Here is an 18,711-nt window from a genome sequence, read left to right on the forward strand (position 1 = left end):
TAAAATATTTACCGCCTTGCGAACCGGATAAACGATGAAAAGTGTGCTATTTTGAGCCAGTCTACGCAGTGCAAGCCTGAATGGAAGCTTTAAAATTTCACTTCAATGTCCCTTTAGCAGGTGATAACGACAAGAAAATGGGTTGAATTCTATTTTGCGGCGTTGATTTGCTGCCAAATATTTGTTTTATAGTAAACATGCGGCCGACACGAAGAATTTACAAATGAAAAGTATATAAACACTTACGTGGCCAGCACGTCCTCATGCACTTTTGTCTGCTTCTAAAGTTATTTCCTGTGCCACCACATCCACTGTACGTGTACCGGTAGCAGCGTCCTTCGCCCCAGTGGAAGAAGTACCTATATAGCAATCCTTTGCAGGTCCCAAGTTTCGGAACGACGAAACAGTTTTTCTCAGTTTTGTTACCCTTCGCCGTAACATTACGTGGTGCTGCGACTGCTTCAGTAGTTGTCGAGACGTCATCTTCTGCTGTTGTCAAGCCTGCAGATATGTAGGATGCACATGAAGGTGTAAGGGTATTTCTGGCGAAGTCAACCCAATAAACTAACCTAAAGCTTGAAACGTCTTTTGGCGTATTAAGTGAGATATTAAATGCAGAGCATTTCAGAACCTCACGATGTCACCCGCGTTGACGTCCGTAGTCGGAGTCCGCACCCCTCCCCCTACACTATATAAAAAAATACTATCCGGCGCCTGGTTTCGATCCCTCGACCCTGCGGGCGGACACGCAATTTACATGGTGATCTACCCACTGCGCCACAAAGCCGACACAGAATGGGAGGCTAGGAACGCGCCTTATATTCTTGACTCATTCAAACTACGTCAAGAAGCTGCTGATACAACGCATTCACTACCACCAACTCCCCAAACACTAAACGTTAACGCAATACACCCACTCCCTATGCGACGCATTTACTCGAGTCCCCTTCGCGGGGAGATGGGCCCAATTACGATGGCAGTGCAATGCCGGCAAGTGCGGGGAGAAAAGAACAAAGAGAACAGAACCCCCCCCCCCCCCCTGCGCAGTTTCAGGCAGGGGGCGCGCGAGCACTGCGAAGGCGGGAAATTTGAATTGCATTGGGTGGTAGCAGTAAGCGGATAACGGCGGTACAGGCCACTATGGCAAATCACTGCTCTGCATTTCCGACAGCTTTCACATTGAGTGGAACGGCTTCTAATTTTTTTGCTATGCCTATGTCACCATCCGTCTGTAGGTTGAAATCTGGAATATCGCAATATGTAGCTTTTTTGACAATATCTATCTCTGACCTATCATAAGTTAGTGGTTATCATTGAAATTTACATTAGCTTATCGCATAAAATATTTCTGCCAATGTTCCTAATGTTGCCCTTTGATGTAAAATTAGCGCGGTAAACTTCCGATGCTTTCCACCAATATTACCTGTATTTAACTTCGCGCATTGGTTCTGTAGTTTATGATGGTACTTTTTAATCTCAAGCGTTAGACGTATCACTCTTCGCCCCAGAAATAAATAACCACGGCAATGCTTCTTTCTGTAAGTTCACTAAGCCATTGAGTGTTCGCCGTACAGGTGGGGACGCATAGTATGAAAAACTTTTATTCCATAAAAGTTGCAGGAGGTTTGCCTTTAATACGTTTGAGCACATGCGAATGCCGGGTGTCCTCAGCTGATTCTTCAATATTATATTTCCATGATTTTTATAAAGCGATAACACTTTTCAGAGTATATAAGGCCCCCTACATTTTGAAATATTTTATGACAAATGTACGTGGACATATTCAGGGCCTTATTTATTCGTAGAACTCAGTCTTTCAGTGCAGTTAGACTAATGTTGTTGGGAGGCCTGCCCAAACCGTACACAAACTGTGTGATTAGTACACCTGAGGCAGTAAAAAAGGGCCGAATCGCAAATTTGTGTGGCGTTTCTATTATAACTTGCAACAGAATTAAATACGGAGATAAATTTTTTTTTCTAAATGGGGTCGTTTTGCCGGGCGTCATTCTTTATTGTCTACTAATAACTCGTTTCATGATTTTTTTTTACCCGTTTTCACATGCCTGTCAGACGCCCTTCAGAAACCCAGTTCCATGCTTTCTACTTGCGATTCTTATTCAGCCTTACCAGATTATCTATGTGTTGGAATCGAATTCTTAAATCAATACACTATCAGCGTTTGGTATTCATAATGTTCCCTCAACATTTCTGCATATTTTTAGACAACATATTTGCGATGAGATAATTCTTCGCTTTTCTAAGCAGTACACTACTACTTAGGCGTCTGAATTAGGAAGCTCCTAGTCCATGTACTGTCACCTCCTTAGACAATTTGTGCAGAAAAAAAATGTTCTACGGTACAGAACAGTTTAACGATGCCTGAAATATAGCGTTTTTTTTTATTTTAGGGGTCTGGTAATAATTATTAGGCCACAATTCTTAAGTATTTTGGTATCTTTGACATTTATGAGGCATTTCGTAAAATAATTATCCGGATCATATTGTGGGAGGTTTTCCACTAGCTCACTGAACTGGTAGCATTCTTATCCTCTCTGTATGTCGACTTTCACACTTATCTCCAGTTCAAATCTATTGTTTTGTGCTTGTGATTCATTTTTGTTTTACGCTCCTAATGAGTTTGCTTTTCTGTAAAGCTTATCAATGTTACAATACCAAGAATCACTGCGTCCGATTTTTAATAAAAAATTGTATATCAACGTAATGATTTACCAGACCGTTCAGAATTACCATTTTGGTCGGTTGTGCATTTTCACAGCAGAGATGTTTAGGATGGGAATTGTCTATTTTATCCAAAAAAACATGATGCCGCAAGGCAAAAATGTTGGTAGTGACCTCTAGGTAATCGAACAAAGGCCCGAGGGGTACGGGGTTATCAGCGGTGCGGAACAATAACATGTGCAGTAATTTTGAGAAAACGAAGAGCTCCCTATACTTGCCATCAAACCTGGTTCCCTCGAGTTACGAAACCGGCGTCTATATGATTGAGCTACCAACACTTCCTGGGCGCAAAGTATTTTATTTCGATTCGTAACGCGGGCATTTCCTTTTGCACTTGGTTATGGGTTCTAGCACGTGGTAATGCGGTCCACATTTGAATAGATGTGAAAGCCTGCGGACGAAACGATCCGGGCCTGCCACTGAAGGACAACCTCCAGCAGCAAGTACGGAATAGAATTGTGGTGCAACATCCGAATCACGGATGAATGGAGATGCGCCGCCAGCTCTGCTGCATCAACAGCCATGCCCCACCGGTGCAAGCTGTGCCAATTTTTTTATACCTGCAAATAGCTAGGCATGTTGAGTACAACCCGTGGTATTGCTCATGTTTTTTACTGTCCCAATTATTTTAACATTACAGGCAGATATGCTGGTACTTTTTGCTCTGTTCAGTAATTATCAAACTGGCGAACTCCTTTATGCTTTTGGTGTATAAAATTTATTGTTACGCTATTCCTTTATACATTGGTTTCGTGAATAGTTAAGTGCTTATTTGGTATTTCTGATTTTGAAATACCGCCGGTTTCGTGATGCGCATAAAGAAGATATCAGCAAAACTTTCTCAAAAACAACGTAAAGTGCCTTATAGCGAAGCGGATGATACATATATATTGCTTCAATATTGACTTCCTTCTACCCCTCGCGAAAGCGACGTTATACATCTAACTTATTTAAACGTAATAACCTATCAGATCACATCACTCCTTATTGTTATTTAGGCATGTAGGTGAGTGTAAAAGCAAAGACGTAAGTAAGTCAGCAAGTAAGTAATTAGCAATAATATTGTTGCACGACACCCCAAGTAACAATATCTCATACTATCTAAGTTCGTGGCTACGCTTCACAATGCACTTACAATCACGGTGCACAGTGCAATACAATCACCCATCTTGCCATTTCCTCCGTCATGTACAACTGCGAGATTTTTTATGCGCCGCACATTTTCAAAGATGATAGCAGGAAGCCGGTATTGCGTTATTGAGGTATTTCTAATCCCTTATTTGAGTAATCGTAGGCGACGGGGAAAGGAATCTTTTAGTATGAGTTTCAACCGCCTCTTATAAGGCTCATCTTATTAGGCTTCCAAATTATTCTTGTATTCGTTTCGTATATTTCACTAAATATTTATGTGAAAGCCTTAGGCGCCGTTGTTTTTGTCCTTATTCTGTAAAGAAAATGGCCTCCACAGTAAGTAGCAAAAATAGCACACATGTGATCCGATAGGGGTCGAAACAAGGTCTCAGAGTTGTAGTCCGATTGATAGACCAACTTTGCTGCCTGCTTTTTTTGTTTATTGCATGAGAGAATACGCTCAGACATGGCAGTACGAGGACACTACGTAGTCAAGCATACAAGACAAGACGCTAAAGTTAGGAAAAGCGCAAATACATCCACGTTCAGGCAAACGCACATGATTCGAAAAGAAGGAAGCCGTCTGGTGGTAGGTCGAATAAATTTGACACACCATGTACAAACGCCACAATGTCTCAGAAATAAGAAATTGCTGACCTTGGTGACCCAATATACTTAAAACATAAGCGATTACGCCACCGACTGTACAAATCAATTTAAACAAACATGTTCTAGGATTGCTTGCCTGAATAGCCGAATAGCGAAAATCGGATTGAGGAAGGAATGTTGCCATCAGAGAACGCAAATTGTTCTCTTTTCAAACAATTTCGTAGCCCATACACATTTTGGGGAATGGGAACGAATTAGTGAGGTGTTTCGGGGGCAACCTACCGCGTTCACAATAGTCCCAAATATATAAACTGGAACCGTAACAGTTTCGGAAGGGCGCGTCGCACTTAATAGTGAACGTGATGGCACGTAGGGTAACTATGACGTGTGCCAATAAGCTTGATCATGTAGTTTGCTTTGTAGGACGAAGAAAGCATTGCGAGAAAAGTGGCACATACATTCTGTAGCAGAAAAAAGTGGGTTGAAGTAATGGGTGCTGAAAAGAAAGAAATGAGAGTCAAAGAAGAGATGAAAGTAATTAAGCTGAAAGCATGCTGTCATTGCGTATCGCCACGCCTTCGCCCTCAAAGCACGTAAGATAGTGCCAAAAGGAAGTTTTTATGTGTCCTAGTAAACCATGTCCCCGCGAGCAGTATTCAACAAAAATATTGTTCCAATAACCCTGAGAACAGTATTTCTTGAATGAAAATTTTACGTTATCTTATATGAAATGTTTGCAGATCTCGAAAAATTTGCCTTTTTGTTGTTCAAGATGGTATGATGATGAACATTTAAAAAACTTACCAAGGCTTGTTAATAAGACGAGTATTGCGGACAGAAGTATCGCTGCTGAAACAAAAGGAAGCAAGAGCGTGTTTTAAACGTTACTGATGAATTTTAAACCATAGGCATAAATTTGCCTCATGAAGCCACATGTTATAATAAATCAACCCGTTGAAGAAACGACTCTACGGATAGCCACTAAAAACAATTGAAAGATCCGGTAGATAAACACAAAACAAAATCTAGCAGATGCTAAAAATCTTGAAATTTTGGGATTTCTTCTTGGTTGGGGTAATGGTTAAAGACAGAATACGGTAAGCCGTATTCACCCGCCACAGTCGCAAAGACCGTGCATCTGCTCAATGTTTTAGTTAATAGAGTCGTTAGGCGATCACCAAGAACGATATGTGTTCCTGGTCGAAGTGCAGCGGATTAGAACTTTAGCATCCCTACTGTGCAATAGCAAAACAACGCTGTGTCAAAATTAGGAGGCGGAGGAGTACTATATAAATGCACCAGTTACATGTACTTGGTACTCCATTTGGAGAAAGGTTGTTTCGGACACGTGATTGTTTCAGCCGACCTGTTTAGGCTCCAGCTTGGTTCGATAGCCTTCGCAATAAACACCTAGGAAAGAACCAACCGTACGTAAGCGACCCGCCGCGGTGGCTCAGTGGCTAAGGCGTTGCGCTGCTGAGCACGAGGTCGCGGGTTCGATTCCCGGCCGCGGCGGCTGCTTTTCTGATGGAGGCGAAAAACAAAAACGCCCGTGTGTACGAGATTTCGGCGCACGTTAAAGATCCGCAGGTGGTCAAAATTAATCCGGAGCCCTCCACTACGGCGCGCCTCATCGCCTCCGTTGCGTCGACGCGTTAATGCCCCACAATCAATCAATCAACCGTACGTAAGCGTGAATTTTGTGAGGAGCGTTTAGCGTCGTTGAGACTCCTACGTGCGCCTGCGCAACGTGAGAAACTCGCGGAAAAATAAAAACCAAAAATATCGAGAGTGCTTAAGCGTTGGCAACATCAGTAGCGGCCACTGCGTCCTGCTCGCCCTTCGCGAACAATATGCCTGGAGTTCGTGTCGCGTCTTTCGCGTTTTCTTTTAATTTCATATTCACGTACCTTTGCTCCTGAAGAGAAAGCACCGAACAGCATGCGCTAGAGATACATAGTTCGCGAAAGAAGTTTCCGCTGGTTCTATTGCCTGTTAAAGTGGTTCACTTTGGGACAGATTTGGAAACCTGCGGATAAAACAACACCGGCCATCCAGTCATGCAGAACGTTCAGTAGCAAGCTCGGAAATCCATCTGAAGTGCAATATCCGGGTCTCTGACGAAGGAAGGAGGCAAGCCAGCTCCGCTGTGTCTCCAGTCTTGCACTTCTGGTGTAAACCAAGCTAATATATTAACGGATAATAAAAGGCGGGGGGGGGGGGGTTGGGAAACTGCCACCATAGAGCAAAACCCCAATTCCCTGCTGTTTGTATTAGACACTACCCGAGGGGATTCCCTGTGTCCGAATCCTAAACAACTATCCTGGTAGTACAGATCTGATTTCGGACCTCAAATGTAGCTATGAAAATATACCTACAATCTCGTCTTTTACAGTCCCTCTAAAACGGTGCTGTGAATTTAAACATAGAATTTCTACAGGGCTTACAAAAATTGGGAATACCCGGTATGGTCGAGGGGTGTGTCAGTTATCTGGTCAGTGGCATATATGTGATTCAGCATAGAATAGCGATACCGTGCAGCAACCGGTGCCTCCTAGACTTTGTGGGATATCGTGGGGCTCTTCGGGGCGACCTAGCCAATACTCCTGCGTAAGACACCACGCGAGCTCCCGGCGTTTCAACCACGCGGGCTCCCGAGACTATGGCAGCTTCCCGCCTGCGCCGCGGCGGGGAGAGGGTGCAGCCGCCGTAAAAGAGAGGGAAACGCCCCCCCCCCCCCCCTCTGCTCGCCCCGGCGGCGGGCGGCGAGAAATGAGGAAAGCGCCGGAAGTCAGTGTTTCCCACATCTTTCGAATCAACACTCATAAGCTGATAAGTTAGCTGCTACTCGGTATGGAACTAATGAGCTCCATAGTATGAGCCTTTATTTCTGATACCTTTTGGAATCATAACATATTAATAGGAATCAGAACCTGACACTGGTTACCATTCCTTCATCCTTTCACCGCTACTTACCCCACGCTGGACACCTGTTTCAACCACGCAAAAAATTATCGTCTTCTTACTACACTTGGTCCACCGGGCGCACCCAAATTACTCACCAGCAATGAACGATTACACTGCTTTTACATCTTATTAAATAATTTTAGCTGCCAGTTTGACTGTGTAAAACCTTCCATTAAAGGAGCCATGAAGACAAAATACAAGTTTGGTTTATTAAAAAGGCGGCTTTGTACTGATAAAAATGATACAGAATTCATCGCAAACTTTCGAAAAATAACGGAGATATTAAAGAAAACGTGTGAAGCTGTGGCGACTCGCTAGCCAGTTTCCAGCAACTTTCCTACGACGTCAAAGAATCTTGTTTGGGCAATTGACGTCGGCCGAACCAATCAATCTCCAGGACACATGACTGGACGATTGTAGTCGACCGCTTGTTCCGTTTGATCGAATCACTCGAATGCTAACGTGCACCTAATCCACTGAAAATTATGTTTTTAGTGCTGGCCCATACGACTTCACTCGCGCCGATAACACATCACAGTGGCGTAAAATTTGAGAGTTCTTAAGTATTTCTTTTGTTTTTATCGCTTAAAAAAGTATTTCGTGGCCGGAATGGAGCTGAGCTAGGTACTGAAGCCTAACTCTTTAAAGTTAACCAAAGTTTTATTTTCTCTTCATGGACCCTTTAAATAAATCACATCTTCCCTTTTGTTGGGCTTCTTTCTCCAGTGAATTGTATCTCTAATGCTTCTGATCATGTGTTACTCCATGTGACTAGTTCGTGGTGTTTTGCAGCAGACTATCTTTGGGAGCATAAGGAACTATGTGGACAGCGTGGCAGTTACCGAGCTCCTCATGCAATTAAAAGCAGGCCGGCGATATTTAATCACCGCGCCACGTGGTCGCATTCCCAATACGAGAGAAGAAAAAGGGATTGCGTGAACTTCGACTTGAGCAGTGTCCTCAGCCGCTGACAGTGGAGGATGCTGACAGACTGAAGGTGAAAATTACCATTGTTTTGTGTTAGGAGAAGTCTTCGCCAGGCATTTTTAATGCAAAATATAGTCAAATCTCGATATAACCAATCAGACAGGAGAACCAAATATTGTTCATTCTTTTGAACTATCGTTGAAATGAAAAACTGGCCGTTGTGAGCCAGGGTTCAAAATTAGGAATTAAATTCACTTACGCTAGCAGTAGACGCGCTTGCGCCCAAGCAAACTCTAAAATGGAAATACTTCGCTTACTTCAAAGCTACTTCATTTGTAGCTAACAGTTATTTTCTCCTCGCACATAAAGCATGCACTACCGATTAGGAATGCTTCTACATATTCCACCGTGCGCGTGAATTCACGGGGAACCCAAAGGTTATTTTTAAAATTTAATAGCCACCCTGACGCTCATACTCGCGGTGAGGTTAGCGCTCATTGTGCACACGGTTGAAGAAGAAAGTTTTATATTGTTCACAAAAGGACGCTGTTCTCACAGCGCAACGGAATGGTATAACGATTTTGTTGGTATTTAGAGGCTCTCCTGAGGGGCGACCCAAATCCATAATCATGATTTACATTGTTTCCCCCTTCCCCTGCGGCTTCGGGCCATCCTTTCTTAATAAATTTTATTCCTTCCTTCTTTCTATTGTTTACGATTATATACCGCTGAGAGTGAGCAGTTCCATCTAACCTCAAAATGTACAACTCGAACAAGTCCAGAATATCAGCATTTTAACGTGTAAGGCACGGTAGGCTGAAATGTCTGCAGGACAAATTTGTTCTTACTGCATAATATAATATTAGCGAGCATAAAGTAGACTGGAAGACTAGAGCGACACCAGTCATGTTCTGATCTACACTGGTTTCAATAATGTGTCTCTTAGAAACGGGAACTCACGGGAACCCTTTCCATAGGATCGCGTTACAGGCATACGCCAGGGGTGCACTGAGGAACTGACCAGAAAAGAGACACAACTTAAAACATCGGAAGCGCATTTTTTTTGTTTACTGTTCTGTGGTTTTTCCTTTTTGGAGTATGTCGAAGGCGGGTTCATCTATTCCTTATTTCAACTTTCACTCTACTCAAATGAGCTGAACATCGCGCAATATTAGCAACTGCTGCGTGTAGAACTGAGCAATAAATACGGCATAAGACTGTACTTTGTTTATGGATTACAAATATTTGCAATGTCTGCACTCTTTCGTTGAATCAGTAGGCTTACAGGGCAACCGTGCAAAATACTGCTCAGGCCTCCTGCCTCTCTGCGTTTTCCAATGTCTGTGGTCAAGCCACCGCCCGTATAGGCCCTTCATTTCCTTAGAGAGCGAAGCCCTGATTCACGCAGCCCAAATTAAGTGTTTTTTTTTTTTTTTGTTGCTGGGGTACGCTTACCCAGTTTATATTGACCTCGGGAGACCCAAGAGCTGTCGTAGTCGTATTTGCCCCCAGAAAGATCCTGTTCGGACCCCAAAAAACTTTTTTCGGGCGCTAGGGCCAAATGAGTTCAAGTACCGTTTGATACAACGATTGAAATCTTGTACGTTTTGTGCCGAAATAATTTACCCGAGCGTGGCACCTGAAGTAGTGGATAAACCAATCTTTATTGGTTTTATACGCTTGATATACTTGAACGCGGAAACAATCAAAACCAAGTAAAGGGTGATGATTATTCGCTATACAGTACAGTGGCTACGAACAACTTGTTTTGCAGTACACTGACTCAAAATGTGCCCTTAACATATTTCACCAAACTTACGCAACGCTGTACAATCAACGCATTTTCAGCAAGAAGGAAATGGTCTGCCTCTGTTCACTCCTTTTATCAGCCAATCGGTTCACACTCAAGACAAATCCTTCCGTCGCACCAAAAAACCACGAAGAATTAAAAATGTGGTCATGGAGGCCCCGAGACTGCCTCGAACTCAGCACCTAAACAGCGTGAAACCGGCAAACAACAACCCTACTACCCCAAACTCCCGAGGATTACGGGTTAGCAGTGGCGGCAAACACTGCATGTGCAGCCAATTAGGGAAGATTAAATACGTCTCCTGTGTTCGGAATCTAACCTGTTTCCCTCGCGTTATGAAACGGGTGTCTATAATCGCATACGATAATCGCATCCCACGCACATAGCATTTATTTGGGCTAGTAGGGCAACGTTGGTTTTGAACTTGGGCGTTGGTTGTAGCGCGAGATAACGCGGTCCACCTTTGGAGAGATGTGAAAGCCTGCGAACGCAGCAATCCGATCGTGGCAGTGAAGGAGTTAAGTTCAGAAGGAGTGAAGGAGTGTTAAGTTCAGAAACAAATGCTAGGTGATAACATGTGGTGCGGAAACATGGCGCCTTACTAAACCACTTGAAATCAAACTGAGGTCGGCTGAATGGGCCATGAAACGAATATTGATCAGAGGAACGCTTAAAAACAAGACACGAGCTTCCTGAGCTTCCTAGATCAGAGAACAGACAAGAAAAGAAGGTGTCATAGATCAAACAGGGAAAAGGAAATGTACTTGGTCTAGCGATGAAATTAGGCGAAATGACAATCGGTGGACTACCAGGGTGACAGAGTGGAAACCGAAAGACGTGTCTAGAAAAGACGAAGCGTAAATGCTGGATGGCGGGAAGAAATAAAAAAATTCGGTGTCAAAGAATGCTTCGAACGGAGTCTTACGGGAGCGCTGGGAGATCAGTTGCGAGGCCTTCGTCCTGCTCTGGATTTATTGGGCTGTTTTGTTGTTGCTGTTGTTGATAATGATGTTGATGATGGTTATGATGATGACGACGATTATGATGCACTCTGGTTTCGGCGATAAGAGAGGACCGCCAGCCTGCAGTTTCTCCACCCTGGCACCGCTACTGCAACTGCGCCAATTCTTTATCCCTAGCGAAGCACCACATTTACTACTAATGAGCACAAACCGAAGTACTGTGCAAGCTTCTAAACCTGCACGTCTGCCTCTCATAACCGTAATTCCGTTTACAGGATGAGCATAATTCCTGAAATTTTATTCCTTAATTAAACATTGCATCCAGGCCAGCGCACTTTATAAAACTCTTTCGGCGCTCACTCCGTTCATGCACCGTGAACTGCATGTGCTTTACGTTAAAAGAAAGAACAAATCTAGGAACTTTATTTCTTGTTTTTCTGATTCAAATCTGCTGCGAATTAGTGATGTGATTAGCACTAGCCAAGGTATGGTTGTACTTCTTACTTTGACGTACCGTAAACATCAGTTGTAATATTAAAAGAAAATGGGATACTATATCCAGCTATTTTATGCACTGCTGTATTGAGCAACTCATAACGCTTTACAACTCTTTGTGTTCATTTTTAGCCATCGTATTTCTTTTCAAAAAAACGTGCAACTCTTGTCTTGTCATGCGTTGTCATGTGCTCACGAAACGTGATTGATTAGACTGGTCAAAATAATGTGAATGGCGTTCTCAGACATCTGTCGGCGGCACAGACACGCGGAATAAATACAGCCAAACCTGCTTAATTCGAACCTGAAGGGACGCGACAATTGGCTCGATATAAAAGAAGGTCTAATTAACGAAACCGACGTAAATACAGATAACTTTGGCGGTACAGGGTGGTATGGCGGTGGTGTGGCAGGGTCAGTCAAAATAAACCCGAAGTTCGAATTAAGCGAATTAAAATTAACGCGGTTCGGCTGTATGTCCGAAAGCTGCCAGCTTTTGTAGAGTGAGCTACAGTGGCCGAGGTTGAGCAGTTTCGCACGGCTCCTAGACAGCCGTGCTGCGCATGCGCGAGCGGCAGTTCCGTCGCTCGGCGCACAGAATGTTGCTCGCTACGCGGCGTCTCTCACACTCCTCGGGCGCCCATCGTCTTCGCCGACCTGCGCTCCGCGCGTGGCGGCCCGGTCCACTTGATGATCATGCAAAGGGTGGCCGCGTGTGGAACCGGGTGTGGAAAACCGGCGTGCGCCTGTGCAATCAGCTTAGTTCTGGAGCGATTGCTGGTGCTGCACCGGAACCACTTGATAAATACGCATCTGTCACATAGTGCGTATTCCGTGTGTGTGTGTCATTGAAGCAAAACTTAGCATTTTAATCAAGCTAATCCTTGGCGACTAGGAAAGCTTAGAATAACCAACTCAACATTAGCTAAGGGCATGTACATTCTCGCATAGCCAATTAGGCCAGTGCAAATTTTTGGACCGCCTATGCAGTCATCTCATTCTGTTCGAAACTGCATATAAACTGTTTCTTCTGAACTTTTTATTTAAGCTACACCCCATTTATTTTACTTCTTTCACGGGCGCAGCTACCCACAAACGTATCCAAATTGCATTGTTTTAATTGTGGGAGGGCCTTTTAATGGCACTGCTTGTTTTTTTCTACCAGAACACCGGGGACGCCTTATGTGTGGCTATTACAATAAGGCTTGCTTTCAAAACTCAAAGTGAACAGGAATAGCTTATACTGATTATCATGTTAACTCTACTTCACTGGCGGAATTGCACTGGTTGGGCCACACAAGAAAACTTCGTAATTTAAACTCTTTGTACAAAGTACAACATACATTTTTATCGGGACGACAAACTTTGCCTTAACAGAACCCTGCGGAAAGTGGCCTTTGTTTGGATAAGGTATCTCATGAGTAAGTTGTTTTTATGTTTATAGCATACACCATGTTTAGCATGCATTGTTTACTACCCATTGCAACTTGCTTTTTCAGAATTCCGACTTTTCGGAAATCTCACTTTGTTTAAAAATGCTTCGTAGTTGAACTTTCCTGCTCCTCGTTTGTTTCTCAGTAAAAATGTGCATTATTCGTTATTTTAGTTTGGTTATGATCCTCCCTTTTTCTCCGCGTAGTGAAACGCGCTAGATTTTCCTTTTATTTGGGACATTACCTCTGTATTTTTTCGTTTTTTGCATGCGGACGTATGGTTTCGTTGTTTAAAGTGCGTGGTGAGGCATTCCGTACTTCCAGGAAACGTTTAGACTAAAAAGTTTACAGCAAGTTCGCAAAGCTTTCATTTACGTAGTCCTCTTGGAAGAGATAAAATATTTGTAATTGAAATTGAACATATAGTGATGTCAAGACGGAAGCCCTGAAATTTGTAATAAATGTTTGTACAGTAATAAACCCTCCCTGTCTGTGCGGCCGACCCATCGCCATAATATACCGTTCCGCGATCTTATACCAGCGATCTTATAAAAATACGAAGTGAAAGACAATGCTTATAATATTTTTAGATGGCGGCACGAGGAATGATAGAAACTATTTGGGAGAAACTGCTGCATCGTATTTACAAAAGGTGATACAGTCTATTTAAAATTCGGTAATCGCGGCACGCTCTATACCCGCGTCACCCATCCTCATCATCTGTCGGTTTACGCCTCGAGCTTCGCGATGGCTGCGCCGCCTGCCGCAGCTTCTCCCCGGCTTTTGCGGGATGAGCGCTGCGTGGCTGATAGGGGCTCATGCAAATTTTTGTCCTCGTTCTTTTTGCAATTAGGCCCAATAAACAACTTGTTTATTGTGAAGAAAAGGAAAAACAGCTTCATAAAACGCTTCAAAAATGGCTAGGTATTGGTACAGTGCTTCGACGCCAACAAAAGTTGTCCGGGTATGCCGTTCTGCGCGTTTTCTGACCGCTGTTGCAACCGTCAGCGACAGCAGCAGCCCATCACCACTGTGACATACGAACACGTCAGGCATGAGTAAATTCTATTGTTGCCTCGTTGTAACGTGATGCTGGCACAGTGACAGGGTGGTTCCGTCTTGAAGCACGCACAACGAATGCGGACTTGCTTCGAATAAATACGTTGTGGAAAAATCAGTCCCGGGCATGCGATTACCTAATACAGTCAAACCGGTTATAGAGAACTGCAATATGCCCACGATATATCCAATATCGGTATATCCAATAGTACGAAATACAGTCAAACTCGTTTATAGCGAATTGCAATAAGCACCGCGATTAGTTCGATATATCCAATAGTTCGATATAGCCGAACACGCCTCTAACGAACTTATTGTTACAAGTTCGCAATCCGCGGGACCCCCCCCTCCTCCTCTCCCTCCCCAACTTCCCCATCCCCGCATGCAGAAACGAACATAGTGAAGTAGCCATTACCGTACCAAAAATAATTCATTTATTGCAAATAATTAAGCTACTTTCCACCTGAACTGCCTACTTTGCAAAGAAAAAAGCGGTGATTTTTCTTTTCACTTTCGTTTTGGCGGCTTCAACTAGCATAGCATTCTCTACACTGAACATTGTTTGCACCAGTTCGAGTCCGCGTCCTCCAAAATCTATGAAGCATTAGCGGAGCAAATCGACTGCCGAAAGCGCTTTATTATAAGCGTCGGACGGATTTCACTCGCGACATCATCGGGAACGTGGGGGAGCTCTTCCCACTGTTCATCGATGCTGCTGTCTTGGTCCGGACTCGCTGACTGCGCAGGTTTCGTCGTGAGTCCCGCAGGTCGGAAACAGTTACGGAAAGTGTCGGGCGTGACGTCGCTCCATGCGAGGCGCAATGTCTCAGTGGCAACTCTTGCTCCGTGGTCGCGGCCAATCCACATCTCAATCGCCATTCCGAGACCATTCATTTCGGCGGCCATTCTAGGCGCGCATAGTTCGATATATCGGATGTAAACTTCGTTATAAGGAATATGTTTCCCATGTATTTCCGTAACTGAAATATTTTTGTTCGATATACGGCATAATTCACTCTATCCGGGTTCGTCATAGCCGGGTTTGACTGTACCCGAACCCGCCCATAACCACTTTTTGTTACGAGTTCGCAGTACGCAGGACTCCGCTACCCCAACCGCCCCCCCCCCCCCATATGCCGTCCCCGCATTCAGAAACGAACATAATAAAGCCTGCCATTACCATACGGAAACCTATTTCTATAGTAAACAATACAGCATATTTCCAATGTAACCACCTACTTTCCAAAAAAGCGGTGATTCTTGTTTTCCCTTTCGTTGTGGCGGCGTCAACTAGCACAGCATTCTCTACATGATACATCATTTGAATCAGTTGCAGTCCGTGTCCTTCAATATGGAAGCAACATTGTTGGAACACATTGACCGCCGAAAGCACTTCATTATGCTTCAGAAGGCTCCCGCTCGCGACATCCCCCACCTCTTCGGTGATTCCAGCATAGACAGCAGCCATGGCATCGGCGACGGTGTCGCGTCCGAGGGGCTTACAGTCAGGGCAACATTGTCGTCGACACTAAGGAAATCTTCGGAGGGCACTCCTTTCAACACAACATCGGGAACGTTGATGGGCTCTTTCCACAGCTCGCCGATGCTTCCATCTTGGTCCGGACTCGCTGACGGGGAGGGTTTAATCGTGAGTCAGTTGCGTCATTAACAGTTACGAAATGTGCCAGGAGTCACGTCGTTTCATGGGAGGCTCAAAATCTCTATCGCAGCCAATCAACATCTCGATCGCCGCTCAGAGACCATGCATTTTGGCAGCAATTCTAGGCGCGCCGAGTTGAGATATATCAGATGGGAACTTCGTTGTAAGGAATATGTTTCGTGTGTATTTTATGAACTTGTCTTTCTTTGTTCGATATATAGAATAATGAGCTCTATCCTGGTTTGTTATAATCGGGTTTTACTGTACCGTACAACCCCTTGGGCATTTTATGGAAATATAAGCCTTCAGAAAATAATGAGCATTCTGCAAGGCTCGGCGCCGTTTATTGTGTGCACAATGAAGCCGCATATCAAGGACAAAGCAAAGTTAATGAAACCACGCATAAAGGATTGTCTGCAAGTCGTGAACAAACAGAATAGCTTGTAGGGGAGTGAGAAACCCAGTGCAGCTTACAAAATGCTAAATAGGTGCGTTTACACATCCGCCAGGGAGGACTCACCAGACTCCACTAGATGCGAAATGCAACTGGTATTTCGCAGGACATGGGGGGCTGGGAGAAAGGGCTGGCCAAACTATAGTTTTAGCCAAATGCGGAACGAAATCAAAGAATGAACATTTTTCTAATCCCACACACAAGCTGCGCGTTCCCTTTACTTTTGTTTTTCTACTTGCACAAATAGCTAGTCACTCGCCGGACGCATTTTTTGGAGTGCAAGTTTGGCAGTTCACGAACGATAAGAGGTGCCGTTCGAAAAGTGTCGTATCTGATCAGGCCCACTGAATTTATTTTGTGCTAGTTTCTTCAGGCTCCCTGTGTCATATGGCGAATCTTCGAAGGAGCGTTTCGTCGTGGACACGGGTCACTCTATAAGCCCTCCTCGACCGACAATCCAAACGTATTGTGAGTTGGTACCCGGTCATAATTTTGTATTATCCTCCGTACTTATTTCGCGGAATCTTCGGGAAATATATGCCATACTGGTTTGTCAACCGCCGTGATCACTGTATAAGGTGTACATGGTACCCGCAAGCGCACTTGGCGTGCTGTCAAGTATGCGTGCTCGTTTAGAATAATTAGGCACACAAAACCGATTTACATCGTTGTGTATAGCCGTAGCATGACTTCCGAGGAAATGCTGGTTACGGACACACTGACAGTGCCTCTAAGGGCTGTGAATTTATTCAGCTAGATGCATAAGCCGGCATCGCCAAGCCGGTGTGGACCCACACCTGGCGCTTATACAGACCGAATGTAGCACACTTAGATCGCGTCCGAAAAAGTAACGCTCTCGTAAATGCACTCTATACGCGAACAGAAGAACTGCTCTACATAAATATGTATTTCGAATGAGTACCAACGTTAAAACTGAGTCGTGAACATTTCCCAAAAGCAGCGGCCACTGTGGGGAATGTGCTGGAGCGTCCGGCGGCTGCTTTCAAAACGGCCCGTCAGGGGGATTTCAGTGGTGCCTCTACAGGCAGCGCTCGAGGCGTATAGGATGCCCATTTGGTACGTTTCTCTTTCCCGTTCCTTTTCTTTTCGTTGGAATATCATCACAGGTATCATTGATCGGCATTGCTCCGCAGTGCCATGACCCAAGATAGACCACCCTTGTACAGAATGTAATCAGATAGCTCATCCATATTATTCGTTGGTCCTGTAACATCTGCCCTCCCGCCGCCACGTAAAACCTTTGGTGACGGTGCTGGCTAGCGTTCGTGCATCAACCTGCCGTGCCGCTTGGAGAAAAGAAGGCGCTCATTGGCTGCGCATCCCGCTCATTGCCGCCCAGTACACCCCACGGCCATCCTCCACGGCCCCATGCATCCCCTGTGCACAGGAAGGCCCCACCTTGCTCTCTCCCGAAATTGCAATCGCGGCGTTCCCCCCCCCCCCCCCCCGCAATGGGCTACCCTGCCGTTCAAACGGCTTCTCCCAGTACCCTTCGTCGTCTTGGAAGGATGATTATAATGTTGTTAAGTGGCGGCAGTAATAATGTGACAGTAACGATGATAGATAATGATGAGCGATCTATTTGCGTTATTTACGAAGCGGCCATGTGGGAGCCCCCGTACTGTACGCGCCAACCACTTCATCGTAGTCATCTGTCTTGGGAAGAGGCGACATGGGGCACTGTCGGACCATGCGTCTTGTGACAGCACGCCCCAGACTAGGGTGACCCTTATTGGCAGAACCCTCATTTAGGTAGGTGTTGAGATGGGAATAAACAATGCGACGTGAATAAACGAAGAGAAGTCCCTTACTGTGCATGGTGATCCCTGTACCCGCATAAGCGATGTTTCAGCCTCAAAGCAGCGTGCAAGGCTGTTGGGGCCCCGTCAGATGAAATGGCTGGGGCCACGATATCTTCCACTCGTACCGACACATCTCGCCTTGGCTGGTTTTAACTGCCATCTTTCAGGATGTATAAATGCAAAAGAAGACGTGGGCGAGATCTGATCGCGGCGGAGCAGGACTAGCGCGTCGCCGCTCACGTATCCTCAACCTCTGCGTCCATGACGAGGTTATGCTAACCTTAGCCCGGGATGAGGTAAACACGCAAACTCTACAAAGCATGTTCAGTGGCGGCAGGACAGAAGTGACAGGAACCCTGGGTAGCAACAATAAGCAATCTTTATTACCATCAAGAAAGCATTGCTACAGTTGGCGCAATATACGCGCTGGCCACTTTGGTGTCGTCGTCTGTTCTCGGTAATAGCCATATGTGTACTGCCGTCCTTTGAGTCACCCCCCCCATCATCATCATCATCATCACCATCATCAACAGCAACAACAACGAGAATAACAACAACAGTCCGCTAGCTCCACTGCGGGTGGAAAATCTCTCACATCGATCTCCAACCTCTGGCGGCTGTCTCCGCTAGAGTGTATTCTTT

General features: G+C 44.9%; 1 long non-coding RNA gene across 1 annotated transcript in view; it reads right to left on the reverse strand.

The window, feature by feature from the left end:
• Positions 1-408: 408 nt before the first annotated feature.
• The window catches only part of LOC144148697 (uncharacterized), a 34,513-nt gene continuing 16,210 nt past the window's right edge, over positions 409-18,711 (reverse strand). Inside the window, exons 2-3 of the long non-coding RNA XR_013318030.1 lie at positions 5,284-5,328; positions 409-501 (exon numbers count right to left, since the gene is read on the reverse strand). This is a non-coding gene — a long non-coding RNA (uncharacterized LOC144148697). The remainder of the gene's footprint in view (positions 502-5,283; positions 5,329-18,711) is intronic.

The sequence above is a fragment of the Haemaphysalis longicornis genome, unplaced genomic scaffold (assembly GCF_048455015.1).
Source record: "Haemaphysalis longicornis isolate Haplotype H1 unplaced genomic scaffold, Haemaphysalis longicornis Haplotype H1 scaffold_8, whole genome shotgun sequence".
In the NCBI taxonomy this organism is placed as follows: domain Eukaryota; kingdom Metazoa; phylum Arthropoda; class Arachnida; order Ixodida; family Ixodidae; genus Haemaphysalis; species Haemaphysalis longicornis.